Source organism: Labrus bergylta, chromosome 20 (genome assembly GCF_963930695.1).
Source record: "Labrus bergylta chromosome 20, fLabBer1.1, whole genome shotgun sequence".
In the NCBI taxonomy this organism is placed as follows: Eukaryota; Metazoa; Chordata; class Actinopteri; order Labriformes; family Labridae; genus Labrus; species Labrus bergylta.
The window spans coordinates 23,856,002-23,881,304 of record NC_089214.1 but is presented as its reverse complement, the minus strand read 5'-3'; the positions used below and the strand labels follow the sequence as shown (position 1 = coordinate 23,881,304).

Below are 25,303 nucleotides of genomic sequence, written 5' to 3'. Positions count from 1 at the left end.
ACAACATAAACAAAATCATCAATACGAAAACTGAATACTAAATTCAGCTCCTCGTTCTTTTTGAGGATCATGAACACTTGCCTCCTAAAAGATACAACATGTTTAAGGTTCGGTGATTTACAACCCAGAGGGATCATTTTAATCGGTGACACCAACTGCCTGTGTCGGGCCAGCTCCTTCACCAACATTTAGTTTTTTAAAAACGGGGGCACATTAGAAAGAACAACCAGAGACATCACCTGAGTGAGTGTTCCCTTAACCACCACTCCACTCTCCACCAGCTGATTTACTTTATCTGTGCTGTCCAGAAAAATAACAACAGTGCTGTTCATTCTTAAGGCAGACTTCACACTGTCATACCTCACAACAGCACCCACAGCAAGGCTGTACTCCTCCACGAGTCAGCTTCTCCAACCCGGAGGTGCCCCGTGCCACCATGGCAACGTGGCTTGATTAAAAAAGGACAAAGTGAAGAACAAGAGCCAAGAGCTGTGCTGCTTTTTAAATCCACAGGATACTTAAAGAGGTTTGTCTGGTTTACACAGATCCATGAAACATGATGACTGGCTCTTCAGCCCCAAAACACGCCTCCATTCAAGAGGAGTCATTTCAAGCGAGCAGCACCTGAGCAGCGAGCAGCACCTGAGCAGCGAGCAGCGAGCTACGTACTACGGGTGAGCGTATTGCATCATTTTCTGTTCTGTTCTCCTCTGTGCTGTGTTACTGTACACCTACTCTTAGCCTAGCTTAGCAGTTAGCTTTACAATGGCTTCTTTTTTTGTCTCTCCCTCTCCTGCTCTCTCCTGCTCTGCGTGCCAGATGTTAAGTTACTCCTCGTCCTCCTTTAGTGATAATGATACATGTAAGAAATGTAATTTAATTTTAGCCTTGGAGGTGAGGGTGTCTGAGTTAGAGAGACGGCTACGCACCATTGAGTCAGAGTCATCGTATGCAGCAGTAGTTAGCCAGCCACCTGTAGCCGGTGCGGGCCGACATAGCTTGGCTTCCCCCCCGGTAGCTCCCGAGCAGCTGGGAGGCAGTGGCTGGGTTACTGTCCGAGGGAAGCATAATCAAAAATCGAAGCACACGGTTCCCCACCAACCACTTCACGTTTCAAACAAATTTTCCCCACTCAGCGACACACCTGCTGAGAATAAAACTCTGATTATTGGAGACTCCATAGTCTGAAACGTGAAGCTAGCGAAGTCAGCGGGCATAGTTAGGTGTATACCCGGGGCCAGAGCGGGCGACATCGCATCTCATTTAAAGTTGCTGACAAAGACTAAAGGTAGATTTGATACAATCGTAATTCATGTCGGCACTAATGACTCCCGACTACGCCAGTCGGAAGTCATGAAGGTTAATGTGGAGTCGGTGTGTACTTTTGCTAAGACGATGTCGGACTCCGTAGTGTTCTCTGGAACCCTCCCAAATCAGACCAGTGATGACATGTATAGCCGCATGTCATCACTCAACCGCTGGCTGTTGAGGTGGTGTCCAGCACACGATGTGGGCTTCATAGATAACTGGCAGTCTTTTTGGGGAAAACCTGGTCTGCTAGCTAGAGATGGCATCCATCCTACTTTGGACGGTGCAGCTCTATTATCTAGAAACATAGCAGAGGTTATTAGTCCAAAACCTTGACAACAACTCAGAGTTCAGACCAGGAGGCAGAGCTGCAGTCTTACACACTTCTTTGCGCCTCCCTTAGATCTGTCTCCCAGTCACTATAGCTGTAATTCTGAATCTAACTGTAGTTATACTATAGGTACTGTGTCTGTCCCCCGGTCCAGACCCGTTTTTATAAGTCATCCGAACGTAGAAAAAAAAGGCGTAAATCGTCAAAATCTCATGAGAATCAAAACTACGAATACAATTTTGCTAAAAGATCAGAAGATTCACTGCGGACTTTTGAACATTAGATCCTTAGCATCCAAGCCTCCTCCAGTCTCTCCTCCGTCCTGAAGCGACTGCCTGCCCTGGGAAACTGAACTAAACTGTGAGGCTCTACCTCGACTGACCTCAGAGAGCGAGGGGGGAGAAAAAGTCATTCAGCTGTGTGGCTCTGCAGGATGACTCACCCGCCCTCCGCCTCCTGAATCAGATGAGAGGGAACTTCCCTTCTTTCTTCTTCACTGACTCCTGTCTCCTCTCGGCTCTCTGCAGGCCTGACATCTGCACGAGGAGCTGCAGGCCGATATTTATGTCCTGCTATTTTTTCCCTGCAGGCACAGTCACACACATTTAAATTAGAAACAGAGAGACAGGCTGTGGAGGAGGACAGGGTGGAGACGATGGGATGTTATATTTACAGTCTCATACTTCTGCAGGAGGTTTAATGGCTACATCCACACAGGTTGTGTTTGTCTGCTTCATGTCTATGTCAGGAGGAGAGCTGCAGACACATCCATCTCCTCCTGCAGCAGAGACAGCCGGGGTTCTGAGTCCCATCCAGTGAGGCCTGGAGTCCTCTTCAGGCTGGATGTAAATCAGGCTGTGGACTCATGCAGCAGCTCTGAATCATCCTGCAGACGTGAACATAAAGCGGAGGCTGAGCAGACTGCTTAAAGCATCAGTCCTCGTCATGTTCACAGTCTGGATGAAACAGACCTTCTTGGGGTCCTCGGGGTCTGGTGGTGTCTGGTTTCTGGGAAGATGTTTTGCACATTTCCTCTGTGAATGTAAAACCTTAATGTTTATACTCTGAAGCTTTATTCTGTCTGCTTTAGAACGACACAGATCTTTTATTTCATAACAGATGTTTCCACATTCTTTAGTTTTGACTTTATCTTTACAGATCTTTTTGAATCATTATTTGCACCACAGTCTGAAAGATGGACGTCATGACAGCTCCTCAACATCCATCCATCCATCCATCCATTTTCTTCCGCTTATCCGAGGTCGGGTTGCGGTGGTAGCAGGCACAGTAAGTCAGCCCAGACTTCCCTCTCCTCAGCAACACTTTCCAGCTCCTCCTGGGGGATTCTGAGGCGTTCCCAGGCTAGACGGGATACATAATCCCTCCAGCACATTCTGGGTCTGCCCTGGGGTCTCCTCCCAGTTGGTCGTGCCTGGAAAACCTCTAAAGGGAGGCGTCCACGAGGCATCTTTAACAGATGCCCACACCACCTCAACTGGCTCTTTTCGATGCGATGGAGCAGCGGCTCTACTCCGAGCTCCTCACCATATCTCTAAGGCTGAGCCCAGACCCCCTCCAGAGGAAGCTCATTTTGGCTGCTTGTATCCGCAATGTCATTCTTTCATAGCTCATGACCATAGGGTAGGGAAGACGCGCTCATGGTTCCCTGCAGGAAGAGACGGGGTCCAAGAGGGCGAGAGAGAGAGCGAGAGAGAGCGAGAGAGAACGAGAGAGAGAAAGCGAGAGAGAGAGAGAAAGAGAGAGAGAGAGAGAGAGAGAGAGAGAGAGAGAGAGAGAGAAAGCGAGAGAGAGAGAGAAAGAGAGAGAGAGAGAGAGAGAGAGAGAGAGAGAGAGAGCACTTGTGTGTAAGTGCAGGAGTGGAACTTTTCAAAACGCGAAACATACTCCTGGTGTTTGTGTCTGTGCACATGCGTGGATAAATTGAACAGATTAAAGCTGTTTGTTGCAAAACAAAATTAATTTAGATATAAATACAAACCTAATATTAAAATATACCCTGAGATAAGAGTCACAAGAAGAAAAAAAAAAGACCATTGTCTGCACCCCCACCCGCCATTAATATCTTTGTGATGATTACATTGTATCATGTCATTTATTTCACAAGGTTTTACCTTGTAAAAGCGTGTTAAACTGTAGATTTAGTTATTGAATACAAATCAAACCAAGAGTAAGCTAGTTAATATTTGAATGGGCCCCCGAAGTCAAAAAGGTTAAGAACCCGTGCTCCAATGAACCTGCTGCATTATGTTTCCTGTTCTTCAGTATGTTCTTCTCCACTGTTTAGTTCACATTGAGATTCTCTTCAACTACATGTCGCATTGATACAAAGACACATCATTATAGCGTCGTATAGACGACTCTGTGGCTTTGTACGCCACTTCAGCATCGCTTTTTTACGTCATGTCTTACCTCAGGAGACCCCTCCTGTCTGAAAGGGATAGTCGTAGGGATTTGTAGGTATTTTAAGGAGTGCATGTGCAGGGGTGGAGCAGTGATTTTAAAAGTAACGGGTGTTCTAATGCTAGTATATTACCACCCTCTAGCAAATCAACACATTCTGTTTCTTTTAATGTCCAATAACTAATGTTAGCTAACACATCATACACAAGACAAGTGTGGGGCCCGTATTAATATCAGGCATGTTCATGGACACTAGGCACCCCCCCCCCCCCCAGTCTCATATATTGTTTTTGATATTTTATTTTATTATCTTGTTCAATCATACTGTTAGATATTCCTGTACAAAGGCACCGTGATATTTTAGTTGGTACATTTGTGGGTCAAATTGAAGAAGTATCACACAGGAACTTTTGGGGCAGCTCTGGGCAGCACAGGGGTCTTTGATGCCATGCGTAGCTCAGTTGACCCAGATGTCCGAGAGTGTGCAGCCACGCTGAGTTGATGTGTTTGTGTCTCTGTGTTTCAGACCGAAGTAAAAGAATAATCATAAAAACCCATGCACGCTTGGTTCTTCATGTACAAGTGTGCAACAAATATTGGAGGCACTGCTGGGATGATTAGCGTCGTGTACAGTGTGACAAGAACGCGCACGGAGAACTTTGAGTGATGACGACGGGAGCGTGCAGCCTCGGGGCGCGGCCGCAGTGGACATGCAGGAGCTTGAGGAGTTAGCAGAGACAGTGTCACAGAGACTATGGCTGCTACAGATGGATAAGCTCAGAGAGGTGTGTGTTTTCGCCAAGATCTCGAGTGAAGGTGTCACAACTAGACGAGCGTTAATCAGATTAATCACCGAATCCATGGACAGTGTTATTGATGAAGAAGAAGATATTGCAATGTATTTTCTAAAGACACTATTTAACACAGTAGAGCATAATGAAGAAAACGTTTTAAATACTGAAAGTGAAGAAAATACAGAGAACACAGCACAAGACATTCAGGAAACCATGAAAGAAGTGAATTTAGAAGAAAAGTATTCACAGCTACAGAAAAACAGTCTTGCTCTGCAGGATGAAGTGAGAAAGCTGAGTGAAAAAGTGAACAGTACATCTCAAGTCCATCTTTAGACCCACTAAGTGTGCAACCTGCAACTGTTTTCTTCACCTCATGAGTTGATGCTATACAAATAAATTGAATTGAACTGTGAACAGACTTCCTGAAGTGAAAATAAGAAGAGAATTCAAGATTTGTGGCCAGATCGGGGGAAAAGGACAGAAAGACAGACTCTCATTTACAAACCTGATGCATCAAATTGACAGAGGCCTGGGTAAGGGACACGGCGAGGCTGAAGTGATGGAGGCAGTGATCAAGTCGATCAGCCAAGGTTTGAGTTTTCAAGACATGTTAGAGATTAAAAGTGACCTCACCCTTTCCCAGTTAAAATCTATATTGAAAGGACATTTTAAAGAGGACAGTTCAACAGACTTGTATCACAGACTAGTGAACATGGCACAAGACAGCCTCAAAACCTCAAAACTTCCTCTTTAGAGCCATCGAGTTAAAAGAGAGACTGTTACTTGCTTCAAGAGAAGTGGAATCAGAGGAACAGTATAGTCCTGAGCTCATACAGAAGAAGTTCTTAAGATCTGTCAGTACTGGACTGTTAAGTGACCATATTATGTTTCAGCTTAAGTCGTTTCTTGATGACCAGGGAGCGACAGATGATGTACTTATTGACAAAATGAATGAAGCAGCTAGTGTTGAGTCAGAAAGACAGGCTAAGCAAAGAAAGAACACAAGTAGCAAAGGTCCTAAAGTAAATGAGCTACAGACAGAAATGCAAAACAGTCAGCAGGGTCAGGGTTTAGCCAAATCCAGCATAGGGGTTCAAGAGCAATCAGCTGAAGTGATGAAGCCTAAAAGTCGCAAAGCACCTGTTGTCACTAGCTTGAGAGATTCTGAACTTTATGAAACAGTTAAGTTGCTTAGAGAAGAGATGGCTGAAATTAGAAAAAGCATAGCAAACCCTCAAGGGCCTACCTGCCAAAATAAAACAAGTTTTAAGAGAGGATGTAAAGTGTGTAGCGAGCAAGAAATAGGTGACCAGTGTGAACACTGTTTCAAGTGTGGACAGTCACTGCACTTTTCTAGAGGCTGTAGAGGACAAAGGAGACTGGTAGGGAAATCTGACGGTACAGACTATCAAACCACAAGAACCACTGACTCCTAGCCAAGCTGAACCAGAAGACAGAGTGCACGAGCTTCTGTGTGATCGCATCAGGCAGCTGGAGGCGGTGCTGGAGAAAAGTGGGGAGGCTCAACAGACTGTAGGTGCTACTTATGCCAGCCATCTCTCCTTACGTCGCCAAGCCAAGTTAAAGGCTCTCATTGGGAAAAAGTGCATTGTGGATTGTTTCTTTGATGGAGTAGCAACACGAGCTATGTGGGAAACAGGATCACAGGTAACCATCATCAATGAAAACTGGAGAAAGTCCTGTCTTCCACACACCAGGTTAAGAGGCATGGATGAGCTTCTTGATGAAGATGAGACTCTTGTTGGTAAAGCTACAAATCAGACACCCATACCGTTTGCAGGTTGGGTTGAACTGAAGTTTAAATTGAAATCAAACAAAGGCCAGAACTACTTGTGCCAATTCTTGTCTCTGATGAGCCAGGAGTAGCAGAACCACCAATCATCAGCTACTATGTTATCGAGCACGTGGTAATGAATGGAATGGTGCAGCACCCTGAAGTTACAACTGCTGTGGTAGGAGAAGCTTTCTCTATTGACTGTAAAAAAGCAAATGTGTTGATTCAGCTGGTGCAGAGCTGTGACCAGAGTGGCAGAGAAGGTGTGGTGAAAATTGGAGGAATAAAGACAGTGATTCCAGCAGGACAGACAAGAGAGGTCAAGTGTAATGTACGGACAGGTCCCCTTTCCACAAAACAGGAAGTCCTTTTTGAACCAGAGGAGATCCCAAAGTGGCCAGATGGGCTGACAATTACAGAGACCGTTATCTATATGCAGAAATGGAATGCATCCCACATCGTTCTCATCTTTTGAAAATGCATTACATTCTTCTCGTAGCATTTGTTTCACTTTCTGTTGTTGGTCAGGTGTCAGGTGATCAACTGAAACTGGAGGATCCCATAACTCGTGTTTAGATGTGGTTTGTTGTCTGTGATCCTCTTTGTGACTGTCAGGAGAACTAGCTTTGCTGTCTGTCTGTTTGCTTGTACTCTGTGTTACAGCTGTATTCTCAGGAATGCTGGCTGGTCTAACATCTACTGGGTAAATAGACTTGATCTGCTGTAGCTGACCTAGTACAGTGTGAGGGATGAGGGTAATGTCATAGTTGCTATCGTTAGTAACAGGAATAGTTACCTTGGACCAGTTTCCTTTCTGTGGACAAGATTGTCATCCAAATATGGCTGTGATGATTCATCTCTCAAACCTGTGAGGCACTCCTCCATACTGCGCTGAAACTCTGCTGGAGCCGAGGATAGGCCGAAGGGAATTCTGACCCACTCATACAAACCCCAAGGTGTTATAAAGGCTGTGAGTGGTCTGCTACTCTCCTCAAGAAAATCCTGATGGTACGCCTTGCCCTGGTCCAGTACTGAAAACCATACACTGCCACTCAAGCTGTTTAACATGTCTTGCACTCGAGGGATGGGGTGACGATCAGGGATGGATTTTAGCTTTAGTTCCCTGTAGTCCACACATAGATGCAAACTTCCATCCTTCTTGCGCACACAGACAATGGGTGATGAGTATGGAGACCTAGATTTTGTAATCCATCCTTTATTCAGCAGGTCCTCCAAATACTCCTTCACCTCCTTGTGCAGCGGTTTTGGAACTGAGATGTAGGTGCGTCTTACTGGAGTCGTGTCACTCAGTCTGATTTTTAAATGCAGTAAGTCTTTTGACGATTATCTACATGACATGAGAGAAGTGTTACGTCGTTATCAAGCACACAGAGTGAAGCTAACAGCTAAAAAATGTTAAGAGTTTAAAGACAGAGTTAGATTCCTCGGAAAGATCGTATCAAAAAATGGCTACTGCATGGATCCAGCCGAGATAGCACCAGTGCAAGCACTTAAAGACCGCAAGCCTGAGACTGTTGGAGACCTGAGAAAAATGTTAGGATTCCTATCATACTATCACCAGTACATCCCCAACTTCTCACGCATTGCTAAGCCACTGTACAGCTTGCTTGCCAAAGAGAAGAATTCAAGTAGTAAAGTCAAAGAACAAAGTGTGAGTAGGAGCAGGGGGAAACACAAAAAGTCAGATCAGTTACCCTCAAGCCAGCAGACCACCTGGAAAGAGAACCACCAGGAAGTGCTCTGCCAGCTTTTGGACTACCTGCTGAGTCCACCTCTCCTAGGTTACCCTGATTTTGAGAAGCCGTTTGTGCTGCACTGTGACGCCTCACAAGAGGGGCTCGGTGCAGTATTGTACCAGAGACAACAAGGCAGGTTGGTTGCTATCGGCTATGGATCAAGAACACTAACTGCTCCGGAAAATAATTACCACCTCCATTCTGGAAAGTTAGAGTTTTTAGCGATGAAGTGGGCGATCTGTGAAAGATTTAGAGAGTACTTGTACTATGCATCTTCATTCACTGTCTATACCGATAACAATCCCTTAACCTATGTTTTGACAACAGCGAAGCTGAACGCCACGACTCACAGGTGGATTGCTGAGTTAGCAGACTTCAACTTCTCCATCAAGTACAGGCCTGGAAAAGCAAATGGAGATGATGGCTTGTCACGTATGCCACTGGACATGGAGCAGTACATCAAAACATGCTCACAGGAAATGGAACCAGAGGTAATAACAACAGTCACACAGACACTCCAACTTGAATCATGTGAACGTGAGCCCTGGATGTGATGAGGCCTGATAACTGAAGGCTCTACCTCCCATTTACAATTTCAATTGTAACCGAACAGCTATGATTGGCTTAATTGTCACTTAATAAATCTTACTTGACCAATAAGTTTTCATCAATGACTCCACTGGTAAAAAGTGCGGGGGATGAAAATACGGTGAAAGTATGGGTGTTGCAACGGACTGAGCTACTGCCACCCTGATATATAACTGATATATTGTATGTGCCTGTGTTTGCTGATGTTAAAAGTCTTCTCTCTCTCTCTCTCTCTGAGCTCAGACTGATGATTCAAATCAGCTGTTTTACTCGGAGGATGTTTCATGTCGTCTCTGAGAGGAATATGAAAGCATGCTCTGCCCCCCTCAGGCTGCAGAGAGAACTGCAGGGTCCCATATGGAGGACTGAGACCTCACATAACACCATGACCCTCTTTAAGTCTTCACTGATTCTCTCTGAAGGTCTGAACTCTGAATCATCAGAAACCAGATTCTGCTGATCAAACAGAACGCTGCACGCAGAGCGTCTTTGAACAAACACTCTTTGAAGACTTTTCTGTGATTATGAAAATAGAACTTTTATCACACAAAGTCTTTGAACTGAAGAGATTCTGTGGTCTTCATGTACCAGTCTGAGGGAGAACTCAGAGCTGGTTTATATGTTTAGTCTTTAGTTAGTCCATGAAGATGGAACTGTTTGACCTGAGAGTGAAACCTCCTCAAACAAAAAGTCAAAATCATCAAACACCTCCAAGGATTTTCAACAATCATTTCTTAAATGGTTAATCTGCTGAACTTGTGACCAATCATTTGCTTCGTTCAGAAATCAGCCTGAAACCGACTAAAACATCGTTATTGAAGGTTTTGTTTTGTCAGCTGGTCACTGAAAGTCTTGTCGTCTTTGAGCTCCAATTTCGGTCTCCTCCAACTTTGCGCTCATTAAAAGTTGTTCAACTGTAAACGTTGCAAACATATAGACATACACATAAAGAGTATGACATCACCTTTTTATCCATAACACACCAGTTTAAAGGACAAACGCACAAACAGGAAACTCTCTGGTTAAATAACAAAAACTACAACAAATCCCAACGTTCAGTTTGTGACGGCCTGATCCTTCTCTTACACTCCAGACAGCTTCATCACTTTAAAAAGTGTGGATCATTCAGAGATTGTATAAAAGGCTCTTTAGTGTAGAAGTGTAGTTATAGTAATATCTCAGGCTGTAGGGGAGGTACCTAATATGTGATTGTTCCTGGGGCCCAGATAAATCCTGGAAACGGCCCAGTGATGATGTGGATCCGTCAAGAATGTTTCATATTTAGTGAAATTTAAAGTTTAGGCCCTCTGTATAACTCTGCAGTTCAGTCATTGATCCAGCTGAGTTCTTCAAATACTTTCTCCCAGTCCCTCTCGGCTCTGCAGGGAGACCCCTCACACCTGGACTCAGCCAGGTCTGTATTGCATGTTAAAGAGGTAATAATGTCTCTATGATTACCCCGCAAAGTGATCTCTCTCTGTCAGAACGCTTCACATGTTCAGACCTCCAGCTGGGAGACGCTCTGAGTTACAGGGATTATAGCGCTGAGTCATATGTCAGAGGAGGATCAGACTCCTACACTCAGTGATTAAGTCACCTCCTGTCTGTGTGTCTTACTGTGCCTCTGACTGGCAGGTGACAATGTGTGTGTGTGTGTGTGTGCATAGGCGTAATTTATGGGGGGGATAGGTGGGTTGCAACCCACAAAATAATCCAAACCAGCCACCACAACCCACCAAGTGACCAATCATTTGCTTCGTTTAGAAATCAGCCTGAAACCGACTTCAACATCGTTATTGAAGGTTTTGTTTTGTCAGCTGATCACTGAAAGTCTTGCCGTCTTTGAGCTCCAATTTCGGTCTCCTCCAACTCTGCGCTCATTAAAAGTTGTTCAACTGTAAACGTTGCAAACATATAAAGAATATGACATCACCTTTTTACCCATCACACACCAGTTTAAAGGACAAACGCACAAACAGGAAACTCTCTGGTTAATAGTACACTTAGAGACTGTAGGTACCACTAGCAGGCCTGATAACTGAAGGCTCTACCTCCCATAGTACATTTAGAGACTGTAGGTACCACTAGCAGGCCTTATAACTGAAGGCTCTACCTCCCATAGTACATTTAGAGGCCGTAGGTACCACGAGCAGTACTGATAACTGAAAGCTCTACCTCCCATAGTAGAGTTAGAGACAGTAGGGCTACTTTAAATGACTGTGGTACATAGCCTGCCAGTAAATACATATTGATCACATCTAATGTACAGCTGCTAACTGAGAGAAAGACTTCCTTAAAACAGTTAGGTATCTGGTTTCATCACTGTTTGCAAGGTCGATGTGTTAAATGATAAGTATGTACAGGTTAGGGTGTGAGGTTCCAACATATGTTTCATTATGATGATCTATAAGACTATCTTGCCTAACAAGAGGATTTACTTCTATTACACACTAAATAATGTTGGGGCATTTACATGACCCAATTGCTGGGTCCTCGGCTGCTGGGTCATTTCACTGGGTTGAATTTGGTCACGGCGGGAATATTGACCCAATATTTGGTTATTGAGATTGACTGAAGTGATCCAACGGCTCAGCTGAGCTGCGTCACAACTCAGCGCTGGGTCAAAAGTCCCGCCCACTGCCCTCCTTGCGACCCTCGTGACTGCCAGGAGCTGCTGAACAAAAGGATTGCTTCTGGATTTTAATGTTGCACTTCGGTAAGTACCTAAAATACATTTTTAAAATAGAAATTATACACTAAATAACATTAAAACACAAATACTATTAATTATGACAAAACAAGTATGGTAAGGTCTTTGCCTGTGGCTTGTTAGCTGGTGTAATGTCACGTTGTTCAGGTAGTTAACTTACTTTAGAGTTAGCAAAAGTTAGTTAGTTAGTCTTACATTTTCTCTGCTTATACAATATGGTCTATCATAACGTAGTTAGCTAGCTAATTGGGCGCCTGCTCATAACATTCACATTGGCAAAGTTAATCACTGATTAATGTTAATGTTACTCTGCGTTATTATTGTCGTCACCTCAGGAATCCCTATGAAGGACGACAAATGTAAGTGAATGTAGTCTTCAAACGCAATCGCAGGTTTAACGTTACTTTGAAACGTGACTATTCATATTAAAGCTAACGAACCTGATGTCTAAAACGGCAACTTTTTAAACTGACGTTGACGTACTCGCTCTTTGCTACATCGTTTGATTATGATGAAAAGAGATGCGACTGTGTGTGCCAGCAAGACTGTTAATACTCAAAAAAGAGTGCGAGGCAACATCCCTCTGCAACTGATTTAAGGATCAAATGTTAGACTTTCTTGAGATTTGAACAAGTCAAGGAAGCTAAAACTAGTTGGTTGAAATATGACACTAGCCTATTTCCTTTATTTATGAATGGGCATTCTAAAAATTCAGTAAAATGCATCTATTGATCATAAGGTCTAAGCATCTAAGGGCTAATTTCATACGTAAGGTATGTCTACAGACACATTTATTTTAAATAAGATTTCCACAGAGCGGACATTTTTGATATAGGGCATCATACCAGCGCTGTCGTTGACATAGGAAATAACCAGAAATGTATTTCTTAAGAGTTACAATTGTTTTTGTTTGTCTATAAAGATTTCATGGACAATTTTGTGCGAGAGACACTGGTGGCGTGGCACTTGGAGCTGTTAACTCCAAAGTTTGAAGGTGAGTGTGTCTTTGTTTGTATTTTGTAATTGCGTGTGTCTGAGATTGAATTGCACATTGCATCACCATTTACATAAGGAGTTAGATCAGTCTCAATATTCATGAATGGACACAGAAGGATTCACAAATGTATTTCAATGTAAACACAAATATGTATTATTCTAAATGTAAAAAAAAATCCACAAATTAAAATATAAGGTTCACAAATGTATTTCTGAGTACATACATATTTAAAAAAACACATTTGGATCTTGTTACATACTCCCCTGCCGTGGTTACATTCACAAATTGATTTTTTTTCAGCAGGGAAATATCTGTAGCCAATCAGATGTCTCCTTCCTATTCAGCCAATCACAGTAGCGTAGATTCAAGGGTATGATTTAATGTGATCACTCCATTACACACACACATATATATATATATATAATATATTGAATTGATTGATTTGATTTAAAATTTTAAAAAATAAATATCTAATATATCTAATATATCTAACACATATTACACATGTGGTAATAAGGACACAGTAAATTAATGAACAAACACAGAGGGGAAAGCATTAACGGAATATAAAAAAGAAAAAAGAAAAAATTGGCATTACATCGGTTAGAGGTTCTGAATGTTGGTTTCAATTAGTTTTTGATTAATTGCCCTGTTCTACTGCATTCTACCACCAACTGTCTGCACTGATATAGACATTTTGGCAGTTTATACATTTTATTGATATTGATAGCTTAGGGTCTGTATTAAAAATAGTTCCTACAGTCCAAAATTGTTCATATTGAAAGCAGATCTGCCAACCTATACGCAAGTTGTGTAGCAACTATTTGAATCTATTTGTATTATTAGCTGTAATTGGCTCACTAAATAACAATACATTATTTTTAAACTGAAGACATTAAAAAAAGAAACTAAGTTTAAGACGTGGACACATCTAACATTACTTTTGCTTTTTCTACCCCCCCTTGTTTTTCAGATGAGATGATTGATGAAGAGTGTTTCAGGCTCCTAGATGGCCCTTCAATTGCTGCTCTAATCCCAAAGATTGGCATCAGGCTCAAATTTGAGAAACACCACAAACAACTTCTAGCTGTAAGTTCCGAAGCCGAACAGTAATGGGTTATGTGTGCTTTAGATGTAAAAAAAAAGTTGGTCACTACAAAGACTTGCTTCGGCACCTGAAAGCAGTACAACTGCTGAAGTTTCTTTTCCATGAGGAGTCCGTTGCTCTGCTGACACCATTTTTAGCGCTCCTTTAGAAATCTCCACAATCTTTTTTTTGCTACCAGCATGTTTGTCTGCAGGGCCCTGCACTCATGCCCTTTTATGGGCACTAGTGGTCATTTACCTATGCCAATGAGGAAAAACATGCACACGCTTTGAACTTAAGAACACAAAGAACACTGCGAACTATTCAGTATTTAAGAACATGTTGATGAATCTGACAGAGTCTTCTTAGAAATTTTCTTAAGAACAACTAAAGAAAAAAACTCTCAATAAATTTTGGTGAATTGGGCACAATATATTTCCACTATAACCACTTGTCCTTGTTTCTCCAGATATGAAAGGGGACATGGCTTTACGTGTCCTCCCGTCCCTCCTTCCAGCACCGGGATACAAGGTGGGCAAACAAACTGTCCGCCCCACCATGCAGGAGGCCCAAACAGCCTTCATTCACCTGAAACCTGTAAGTATACTGTATGATAATTTGATTTTTCCTCAACTGTTGGTGGTAACTGTTTATCTATTCTTCCTGAATTGTAAGGGTACATACGTTGTGGATTGTGCATGTAGTTGCACAGAGAATACATGGTACGTATGTGGCCCAACATAGAGTTCCTCCTTTAGGGGTCATGAATGTCATGAATGTGTTTTGCAAATTTGAAAGTTATCACATTCACACAAAGGATCTGCCGTGTTGGCTTCAGTCAGGCCAGAACCATAATAGCCACTGCCACATAGTGTCAGGGATAAAGTTAGTGTATGTTCTGATCCGATTTCCTCAAAACCTGAAAAATATGTTTACCTTAACATAGCAATGAGGCCTGTAAAGTTCTGAGTCATGTGGCCTCATGGTGGCACCATTCTCATTAAAATACATTAAAAAACTTTAATGACTCCTTAATGCTTCTCTTTTAAAGTCCCCAATGTGACCCACACGAGCACCGGGGAGAGAGCATTTTGTTTTAATGCCCCCAAACTGTGGAACTTGCTGCTTCTGGACATCAGAACAGAAAGCTCTCTGGGTGTTTTTGAATGCAAACTGAAGACTGCCTTTTTAGTCTGGCTTTTCAATTAGGAAATATTTAACTGCTTTTAGTTTTTCCTTTATCATTGTTTTTACATTTCTTTTATCTCTTGTTTTTATTTTGTCTTATTTAATGTCAGTACTAGTATGTCAATTCTTTGTATTTGACATTCTTTGTGTTTTAATTCTGTTCTGTGGTGAAGCACTTTGGGCTGCATTTTTTTATTTATGAAAGGTACTATATAAATAAAGCTGAGTTGAGTTGCGTTAAGGGCTAGGCCTAGGGGCATGTTTGAAAGCTGGATTGACAATTCAGACAATTTGTGATGTCTTGTTTAAACTACACAACGTCCAGCCCTTCTTTCATTATTGCTTACATAACTTGACAAATTTTCAATAAATGATAATGAACACTTAACAACTGGCTACTGAGTTACCCACAGTAACTACAGATATATTGATCGGACATAGAATTTTCAGTGGTGCAATATCTCTAGTAGTAATTACTGTTCTGCTTTAAAGCATTTTTTTCTTTTTGATTCACAGGTAGGAACAAATATGCCGGAGTTCCTGAAGACCAGACCAGAGCCATTTGTCCTGCTGCTGGGAGCATCACAGGGCTTCTGTGTGATCCACGGAGAGGCCCTGGAGCACAGGATACTGCTTGGGGCAGTCGATGCCTGCTTCAAGGCATTTTACGTCTTGGATGTTGTTTACCCAAAACAATGTGCCTCTGTTTGGAACTTTTTACAGACAGCTGTTTATCAGCTGCCTGGCAAAGAATCACCAGCCATTAAATTCTTAAGGCCCTCAATAGATAACGCCACTCCAACAAATCCCTGAACTATATCCTGAACTACATATATATATAAATATATATATATATATATATATATATATATATATATATATCCCCCTCTTAGTTAATTTGTTATTATGAATCAGTTTATTTCATTTACACTTGACCAAGATAGTGTTTGTCTATGTTTACCTTCAAGAGCTCACGGTTCAGTTGGGTTTAATTTATTGTAAAATAGGTTATTGTGTTTGTATTGTTTGTCATTTAATTATATGTATTGAATTTTTTTGAATTTCATCCGATGAATTTTTTTTTTTATTGAATTCAACATTTCAAATGTAAATAGTTGTAAATAAATATATGAATTATATTTGTGTTGATTCCATTTGTTTAGAAGCAGTTTGTGTAGTGCTGCCATTTTAGCAGAAAATGAACAAAACAAAACCATTCTGACCCAATTTAAGAATAAGAAAATTAACCCAACATGCTGGGTCATTCTTTGCGACCCAGCACAGCTGGGTCAAAATGACCCAGTGCTGTGTAGGTGCTAGATTGACCCAGCGCTGGGTTACGAGTTAACCCGTTTTGGTTCAATTTTGACCCAGCATTTTTTAGTGTGTATAGTAAATGTTGTACCCTGTTCAGTTAATGCATGGAAAATGTCCCTGATGATTTTAAGTCTCGCTCTCACTGTTTGTTTGGTGCCAGCAGCAGCAGCAGAATCAGCCAAGACTTTAAAAAGTGTGACAACAAAAACTAAATATTGCACGAAGCCTGTAGTGCAGAGAGTTGTGTTTGATTGGTTCCCTCTGAGATCACAGCAGAGCTCTCTTATCTGCTGCTCCATCACTTCAATGTCTCTATACTCCAGCCAATAACGAATCAAATGATTTCATTACACAAATCTCTGAAATTTCTCATTTCTCAGCAGGCTTTTTAGTATCTGTTTATGTCACACTCAGCTGGTGATTAAAAGGGCGAGGGAGTCATTAGTCAACTAGTGCTGCACTGTTCTTTGAACCAGTTAGAATCTCTCTGATGACTCTTTGACTAATGACAAGTCTCACTGTGTGTTTCATGTTGATTTGTGTTGCAGGAGGAGAAACCAGCCGATAAGAATGAGGACAAAAAAGAAGGAAGACCTCAGGGTAAGAAGTTCTTTCATCAATAAACCACTGAACTTCTTTGTGTGTTTCATTTCCTGTCCTTTAACGTATTCTCCCACAGCAGTGAGAGTTAGACGTACTCCTTTACTGTCACATGGTGAATGTTAGATAGCTAGTGTTTCAGAGCTGTAGTTTGGGTTAGGGCTGAAGTTACCAAATACGTTTAAGTGAATTATTGCTTACATTCCTGCACAAACATTATCATTATGGTTAACATTATGATTTATCAGGAATGTTGCTGATAACACTTTGCAATAACAAGCTGCAATGTTGGAACACAGTCCTAAGACATCATCACAGTATTTGCACAATTAAAGGGCTTTGCTCCGACAGGAATTAATAGGAAAATATATTAAGAAGTCATCTGCATAGGGCACTTTGTTTTTCCTGGCATGGACAGCAGGAGGGGCTGCCAGAGGGGCTGCAGCTAACGTTAGCTTAGCTTGTGTTTTGACGTCACCTGTTGGCTGAATGGCTGTTTTGGAAACCTATCCATAGCGGTGACCACCTTGGAAATGCTGACTCTGTCAACCAAACAACCAACAAACAGGAGGAGCTGAGGCGGGGCTTAAGCGTCCTGACAGCTACACCGCGACTTCTTGTGGTCGAGCCTGTCACTCGCCTTATTGTGAATAACTCTTATCCTTCATTAAATCAAAACGGATGAGTCATCAAAACATTCAGACCTATTTGTTAAACATGTTAATCTCTGCTGTAAAAACAGGCTTTTTAGAATGGGTGTGTATGTGACTTCCTGTGTTCTGCAGCCAGCCTCTTCACAGAGGAGGTTGCTGCTTGCAAAGGACATGTATTTACAGAAGTTACTCCTCTTTGTAACAATCGAGCTGATTATTAAACACAGTAAAGATATTTAATTAACGAGTTTCAAGATAAAAATCTGTGTTTCTAAAATGCTGGGCTGTGCAGAGAGGGAACAACTGAGGGCAACGTTTGTATTTTATTATTTCTACATTTCTTTCTTTATGTTCTTTTGACATTGTGACTGCCTGTCAGGTCTAATGACGTTTAAACTTTCCAGTATCACTTCTTATGTTTTACAAATGTTTCAGGACAAACAGCACCAGCAGCATTTGGTGTTTGTGTGTTTGTGTGTTATTGTGTTAGTTTGTCTTTGGATGTTTCATTGGCTGATGCAACAATAAAATGCAATTTTTGTAAGAGACAGGAGAAGAAATTAAATTTGCATTGTTCTCTAATAAAATCAACTCCAACCCCCACCCCAGCAGCGGCCCCAGCAGCGGCCCCCGCCCCAGCAGCGACCCCAGCAGCGGCCCCAGCTAACCCTGGTGAACCTGGAGCTAAGGGGCAAGAACACCGTCATCATTCTTTCCTCCTGATTTGATCTCAAACGTTGAGTTTAAGTGGGCAGGAATAATTAAAGAGAGTGGATATAATGTGTTTATCTGTGCAGTATCTCTCTCACAGTGTGACAGCACACAGCCTGCAGAGAGTCATTAATCAGCAGAACCCTGGGAGATGAACACAGGGAGAGAGATGTTGATCCTCTGCTGTAACATGCATGTTAACGCAGGGACCAACTCAAAGTGGATTAAAAGCTCTTCAGCTTTGAGGCTTAAAGCGGCTCACTGTGGCTGATTGTGGAGAAGCAGAGGAGGAGAGGTGGAGGCGACACGTTGATCCTGACAGGTGTAAACGCAACAGGTTATCAGTGGAGGCTGATAAAGTTTTTATTTAAACAGACACCCCCCTATTTTTTTGTAATATTTTATAAGCTATTGTAATTGAATGACAGATTTCACAGGGTAATATTCAGTTTACCCAGGAGATGGCGCTATTATGCCACTGGGGATTCCCTAGAGAGACTTTAGCACTTAGTCCTGCACATGCGCAGTTCAGACAATAAACAAAGTTTCTCCTCTTATCATTCCACAGGTAATATGAATCTTTATATCTTAACTTTAAGCTGGTTATGTATCTAATGAACATGCAGTTTAATTTCACTGTCATGTTGTAACATGAGCTACAGTTTTATATGTTTGTAAGATCAGTTTGTAGCTCTTTGTCACGACCATAGACTGTAAAAATAATGGACGGGACAAGGTCCCCGGTGTAGTGAAGCTTTTATTTTTAGAGGTCCCCCTACTGACTGGCTGCAGTATAGGTCATAAACCCCGCCTCCTCAATGATAACAGATGGGATGTGGGTCAAACTATAAAGCTAAAATACTTGTCACATATTTTTTTTCCAAACATAAACTCTGCTGTGATCATTAGTTATTATCACCCTACATTGTGTTCAAGTGCTCATTGTTCTGTGAAGTTTGTTTTAAATAAGTTATTTGAGGTTGAAAAACAGGATTTTACGTCATATTTGACGATGATTGACAGCCGCCGATCTTGCGTAGCTCTCTTTGTGAATAACAAAAGTTACGTAGTGAAGGAAAGCCGAGACGCCATTGAATTTTTCCGTACAGTTTTTTCGTCTTTTTTGAGCTGGCAAAATGAGTTGTTCTGCAGTAAACTGTTCTAACCGACCTGTGGGATCTAAGGGATTAGTAAAAACGTGTGATTTATGTGTCATTGGTTGGTTAAAGTCATTATCTAGCTAGCTAACACATAAGCAGTCTAAGATTAGAAATGTTGTAAAGCTAGGTTACTTATCCGGCATGATTTATCTTTTTATTTTATTTTATTAAATGAGCAAACCTAATAACTGACATGCTATGTTTCTTGATATTGTTATATCGTTATTGTGATTGAAATTGTATTTAAAACCAAGAATCGTAATATAAAATCCGCTCATAGATGCGGTTCATTGACTGTACAGTTATTTTACTGCAAAAATAAATACATCTGGTAAGGTCTCAAAAAAGTATCTAGGGCAAAAACAAGCCAAATAATTTTAATCTGGCCTGCATCATTACTAATGTGTACATGTTTACAGTCTGCGTGATAAGTGGGCTATACCGAGAGTAACAGGTTTTACTTTCACCGTGCAGGCTGAAATTAATAGTACTATATACGAGGGTAGAATATTTCTCTATGTATCCAGATAAAACTAAAGGTAAGATCTGATTTAATATAACTGTTACTGATTTAAGAGACTAACCGAAACATCAACACAAACATCAACAACCAGCGGCGGTGTAATGTAATATTAACCGAGCATCATGCTGCTTAAACGTGATAAATGTTCTGCATTGTCTTCCACCAATTCAACAGTCACAAGTTGATCATATTGTAAATTTAATGACACTCATTGAGAATTTGTACTAAAAATTGACAAAACCTGACAAACATTGCGGTGATTGTGACTGTGTATCTGTATTTAACACCTTTGAAAAGAAGATGTTAATGCAGGAGACCAGTGTTACACACAACATGCTGCTGTTATGGTAGTTAGGAGGAGACAGGCACAATCAAAGAAGACATAAAGATCGCGTTTTTCCCCACACATGTTAATCTGTTTTAAATTTCATGCATTTATTTTTTATTTCGCTTCAATAATCGTTAACGAAGAGAAACACCGTGATTAAACTACAGGCTATTGTTGCCTTTTTATAGCCAAAGAAAACTGAACATCCACAGCCTCTGTATTCAAAAGAATTTCAACATTGACATTTATGTCGTCCTATTTCCCTCTTTTCACCAACATTATATTTTAAACTGGGGATTTCCTTTTTCTCAGGTTGCGCGTCTCTCCCCCAGCTTGCCCCCTCCGGTGCACTCCTCTCCATAATGCACTCGTCTCCTCCCTCTAAAGCTGCTGCTACTCTGTAGGACGCTTTGATTGGGGCACCTCACCAATAAAATACTATTTTATATTTTATAAGCAGTTTGCCACCACACTGCACTTTTACTCTCCAAAGGCATATGAGTATGTGCGTGACAACTTTAACAAAGCTTTACCACACAGTCACACCATCTGCACAGCTGGTCCAGGATTTACTGTAGCATCTTTTACAGCACTAAAAGGTCATGTACAGGCAAACAGAGAGAAGGGAAAAGAAACAATCTGTGCTCTCAAATAACAAAGCAGTCTCAAATCTTTTTGAGGAATTACAGCAATTTTTTTTTACTTTGCATACAGTACATCCTCTGATAAATAAAGTGAAGTACTTTGATTGCATTTCTGTGGTGTTCCTGTAGGTGACCATGATGCAGCCAGACTGAAGCAGCAGCTTGTGAAGGTGGACGCCATCATCTTGTCTTTGCAGTGCTGATTCTGAAGAGAACGCCTTCACATAGGACTCAAAGGTAAAATGATCTCTCATATGATTGGACCGTGTTATTGTAACCGCTATAGGCATCAAAGTAATTTTAGTAACAATTTATAATCTTTCTTAAAATGTAAGGAAGACTAGCAGAAGATTTTAACAGCCTCTATGGTTCTGCAAGAAGTTCATGTTTAAATTGTTCTTCTGTCAGGAAATCAATGCCCAAAGGAAACGGCAGTCCAGACTCTGATTCCAGCTTCGGTGAGCTTCTGCACACAAATTGGCTGTCTGATTATATGAGAATATTTAACATTAGTTTAATTTATCAGGCTGTCCCATGTGATGACAGTTTACAATAATCTTCAATAGAAAGTGGCAGGAACAACTTTTGTCTTAAAACATAAATTCATAAAGCTGATCATATTATTGGATTCATCATGTCTTATTATATATTTTGTTTTTCCTCATAAATAGTTATCCTGTCTTAAAAACAAACTTTAGAACCTGAAGTTTAGCAGAACCTGAGGACAGATCTTATTTCAGGTCTGAGGCAGAAACATCACAGTAAAATTCATTATACTTTACATTTAACTCCATGATTGTTTTTCTTTATTACAGAAGATGCCCTCAGATTCAGATCCATCAACAACCCCTGACAACATGGAGGACTCGTTCCCTGAGCGTTTCCTGTCCTCTCTCGATGGACTTCTTCTCTTTAGTCATTAACTCTTGAAAACAGCAGCACAACATGCCAGACTGTTTGACAAGTCTTTGATTGAATAAATGGAAATGGAATCTCATGTGTATCTTGCTATGCTTATTGGCTTTAAATGTTTAATATTAAATAAGTTTGAAGGCCATTTATCTCAGACGAGACCAGCTGAGCTCATCTTTTAGCTTTGCTGTTGTCTTAGCTGTTGTTGGTCAAGAAGAAACTAATGTCAGTTCAAGGCCTTTTCAAATGTGAGCTATAAACTTAACTGCTAAATTATTTTACTGTGACCAACACTTTGTCATGCTCCAGTTAATCAGAGACAGTCAATTCAGATTTTTAAAAAGTTTATTTAAACATTTTATGAAAAGAAATCTTCAATAAACAACCCCTGGCTTCATTAACCATGTGGAAAATAAGTAAGGGAGACCATCAGGTCCAATTGCTGGGACATAGGAGAAAGTATAAAAAATAATTTAACAAAGAAATCCCAAGAAAAATCAAATAAAGTATAAAGATCCTGGATGATTGTTTGACTGTTAAAATATGATGGAAAAGCAAATCCAACACAACCCTCCAGCATCTGGCCTTTCAAACACAGGACAACATCATGGAAAGAAAAATAGCACCATTGAATATTGACCAGGATCTCTGTGTTTTATCTGAGGATGACTATGGTAGCCTTCTCACTGTTCACTGTCACAAAGCACCAGACTCTGTCCACCTTCTTCAGTTGTGCAGACGTCGATCAGCTCCTCTGGGTGATGGCAGAGAGGACTCTTCATCTGGGGAGAGCTGCTGGTATAAGGTCATTTCTACCACAGTGGATGAGCAGGGCATCTGGCACATGTGAAAAAAGGAGGAGGTTCCTTCAAACTATGTGACCCCAGCCTGACCTCTGTAACAGGTGTGCAGATGAAGGTTGAAATTAGTCATTTTTAGGTGATATTAAAATGGAAAAGAAAACATCACCTTTCTATTTAACATTTAGCTGGTGATTACTCTGTGATTTTTAATTTTAGAAGACTGTATTGTTAACAATAGCTTGTTTTGACAATCCTCTTTATGAAACTTCAAAACAATCACAGGATATATAACTTTTAACAGATGATTTTAACTTACACTTCACCTCTGTGGAAGATGTCAGACCAGCTGCTTTTATCTCTTCTTTGCCTAAATTGCGACACAAAAAACAATTGATTTACTGTTCACTTAAATATATTAGAGAAGCAGACATGAATCACATTGCAAACTATCAGTTTCTAACAGAATACAACATATTTTACCACCTGTAGTCTACGGTCTGTGGTGCAAACCTAGCTTAAATATAGAACGATTTCGTTAAAAACAGAGCACCCAGCAGCCCACGTATTTTCAATAATGATCATAATAGCGGGATTTTTTAAAACATAGTGTGTTTAAATATTAGACTTTGAATACGGTGGTTTGTTGTACTTACACATTTCTTCATAAGACTCGTAGACCAGCAGAGCGTTTTCGGCGTAGCTGGGCTGCGTAAGTCATCAGGGCAGTACGCTAAGTGGGCGGGGCGTGTTATCAGGGCTCCTGCCCCCGGACCCTACTACGCAGACTCTGGCTCCAAATGACGTCAAAATCGCAAGATGGAAGCGCCCCTAAGTGGCATATTTTGGCTTCAAGAACGTTGAGTGGGAACAGCTACAGTGCGCGCCCACTGGTCACGACATGTAACATGTTGCTAAGTTTAGCCTCGCGAGCCGAGTGAGATGAGAGTAGTTTCGTCAAGTAAATGTAAAGCAAACGTTCCAAACAAGAGGAATATGTGTTTTGTACATTGTTAAACGTATTAGCTTCAATAGCTTGTTAATAAAAGTAATGGTGATAATGATATGATTTTACGTTCTCTTTCACATTGATTGTTGAATGCCACTGTGACGCAGCAGCGCCATTTTCCTGCACAATGGTTGTGAACAGACACACGGGAAAGTGTGTTGTTTGTAATTTCATGTTTATGAAGCTGTATGTGTAAAGCATAGTTAACTGTGAGACTAGGAGGAGAAGTCTTAAGTAAATGTGTGTAATATTATTTTATTTTGATATCTTTGTTTTGTGAGATGTATACCTGTCTACATGTATTTAATTGAAAACTATTTTGAAGTATGTGAATGTATATTATGTTAAACAGTATTTTATTTTAATTTGTATTGTCAAAGAGTTTACTTTATTATTTGATGAAATGTGTTGGTTAATGGAAAAGTTAATGTGTCAGACAATAAACGAGCTGACATGAGCAAGATGCTAAAAGTTTGTCCTCTTATCATTCTACAGATTTATTTTAGGCTACGCAGTGCTTCCTAGCCTGTGTAACCTTTGCTGCCGGTCCAGATTTCCCCTAGGTCTGGTGCTGGTAACGTGTCATAAGAAAGTGTTCACGGTAGGTTTAATGCTTCTGTCAGTACCTAGACTCTGCCACCAGAGGGCAGCGTCTCCCCGTGCTGAGCAGAAACTTCTTCTTCAGACTTCCTGTGTCTTCACGGGTGCGTTCGAATTGTCCCTCCTATCTCCTTTCACTATCCTCTTTACCTTAACCCCGGGGAAAACGTCATGAGGTTAAGGAAAGATGTTTGGAGAATTCATAAAGGACTTAGGGAAAGGCGATGGTGTTGCTCTAACAATCCGACCACATTTCCACTAGGTGATGTAATTAAATGCGACGGGCCGGCGGAGGTTAATCACGTGGGTCTGCCGTTGTGAAACTACAATGTTCCGAAAATGGACTACAAAAAGCGCATCTAAAAAACTTTCCCCTGTGCCTTCTTGCCGGTGAAATAATCCTAATTACCACAAGGTTGGGATTGATATAAAAGCAATATAGGCTACCAGGCACAAGTAACAAAAGTCAAACAATCACATTCCTGTTCACTCATAAATCAACATCAAAATAAGTATGATTGTATGAAATTAATTGTTACATTTATGATATAGATATATATGATATAGCCTACACATAATATTTTAAGCATACAAATGTACAACTGCACAGCATTCTTAAGTGAATGAAATACGTTCAATAAAAATGTCTCTTATCTTTTTATCCCTTGATCTGTGTCACTTTATGATGCGACTCGCTTTAAATGTTGCGGCCGAAAGGAATTGTAGGACGGCACATCTCATCTCCTTTGGTAAAGAATGGTCCAGTGTATCCGATGCTAAAGGAGGTTATAAAGGAAGCACTGACCCACCTTTCCTTAACTTTTAGAGAATTCGAACGGCTCTTATCATGGCCGCCACTTAAATGCTTCCGGGTCATTTCACTCAGTTAGGAACCTTCCTAAGCAAAAATGACAATTCGAACACACCCTACGTCTCAGACTGACTTAAGAAACAGAACGCCTGACTTACTTCCTGCTCAAACGGGATCCAATCACAAGCTAGAAGGCAGGACATAACATTGTGATGAAATTGATTGGCTCGTTAGTTAGTCATCAGATATTTCACAGGAA

General features: G+C 41.0%; 1 long non-coding RNA gene across 1 annotated transcript; it reads left to right on the top strand.

The window, feature by feature from the left end:
- The first annotated feature begins 383 nt into the window (after positions 1 to 383).
- Positions 384 to 24,085, top strand: LOC136177178 (uncharacterized). The gene is made up of 5 exons (XR_010664812.1): positions 384 to 674; positions 16,842 to 16,893; positions 21,042 to 21,149; positions 21,321 to 21,370; positions 21,728 to 24,085. It is a non-coding gene; the product is annotated as an uncharacterized lncRNA (long non-coding RNA).
- Positions 24,086 to 25,303: the final 1,218 nt, after the last annotated feature.